Source organism: Macrobrachium rosenbergii, chromosome 1, assembly GCF_040412425.1.
Source record: "Macrobrachium rosenbergii isolate ZJJX-2024 chromosome 1, ASM4041242v1, whole genome shotgun sequence".
Classification (NCBI taxonomy): Eukaryota; Metazoa; Arthropoda; class Malacostraca; order Decapoda; family Palaemonidae; genus Macrobrachium; species Macrobrachium rosenbergii.
In genome coordinates, this window is record NC_089741.1 from 169,815 (window position 1) to 171,146 (window position 1,332).

The 1,332-nt window shown below is 34.9% G+C and overlaps 1 long non-coding RNA gene across 1 annotated transcript; it reads left to right on the forward strand.

Moving 5' to 3' along the window:
• Positions 1 to 252: 252 nt before the first annotated feature.
• On the forward strand, positions 253 to 1,126 carry LOC136841227 (uncharacterized). Its single transcript, XR_010853839.1, has 3 exons — positions 253 to 406; positions 702 to 838; positions 995 to 1,126. It is a non-coding gene; the product is annotated as an uncharacterized lncRNA (long non-coding RNA).
• Positions 1,127 to 1,332: the final 206 nt, after the last annotated feature.

Genomic DNA, 1,332 nt, shown 5'->3' on the forward strand with positions numbered 1-1,332 from the left:
GTAACAAACTTGCCCCGCATATGGGGCAAGTTGTATACAAAAGTTTTTCTGCAATTTTGTATTATATTCCAGAATTGAAAAAGTATATAACCTTTTTGTTACATGATTATGATAGTACATACAATAAACTTTTCACAGCATAAATTTGATTAAGTTTCTTCATTAGATATTGAATTAGAGGCAAAATTGTAAAATTGTTACAACTAGCCCCCGTCTCCCCGGAGACCGCTAGTTGCATACAGGGTAGGTTGATACACTCCCAATATCTTCATCATATGGCAACAGTTGGCGCCGAGGTTCTTGAGACAGTTAGGCGTCAGTATCAGCCTTATCCTCGCCGAGTACAAAACAAGCTGATCACCCGTCTGCCAAACTACAAGCAAAAAACTGTTTTTGCATACCCTGAGTAAGTATTCCGACCTTCTTATTATTTTCATAGAGCTTAATGAAACTTATGTTCATGCAAAATAATATGATTTTTTGAAATAGCTGTCTTTACGCCTCATATGTGATGAGACTTCATTTTCCCATAATTCAAATGAATACCAAAATTTATGAGGAGAAGGAAAATAATTCCTTCGGGGCTAGTTAGTTGTTACAATCAGTAACAACTTGCCCCTGTATGATATATAGTTGTAACAACTTGCCCCATACGGAAGACATTTTTATTTATTTATCTAATTATCTATTTCATATTTCAGGATTATCAAACATGGTTAGGACCTACAAAAGAAAGACAGATAGAGCTGATAGGTGTAACACAGCAATTTTGGAGTTGGCAGCCGAGCGTGTCATTTGTCATAAAGAGAGTTTACGAAGAGTGGCTAAAGATTACCAGGTAGGTCTAGATTACTTGATTTCGCTTATATTTTTCATTATATGGATGGTTGATATATATATATATATATATATATATATATATATATATATATATATATATATATATATTGATTGAATGAAATTGACACTAATCACACCTTCTTTTTCATTTCAGATCAGTTTTATGACCTTACATCGATACTGCAAAAACAACAAAGGTGCTAGGGCTAGCCCTATTTCTGCTGGATACAAACAACCAAGACTGATATTTAGTCCTACTCATGAGAAGTTACTGGTTGAGTACATATTAAAGGCTTCAAAATTTATTAAGGGTTGACACCTAAAGAAGTACGGGCATTTGCATATGAATTTGCAGTTAGTAACATAATCAAAGTACCAACAAATTGACTAGAACACAGATGGCTGGACCAGACTGGTTTTCTTGTTTCATGAAAAGGAACCCTACTCTCTCACTGAGAACACCAGAGGCAACAAGTCTTAGCAGGCCACAAG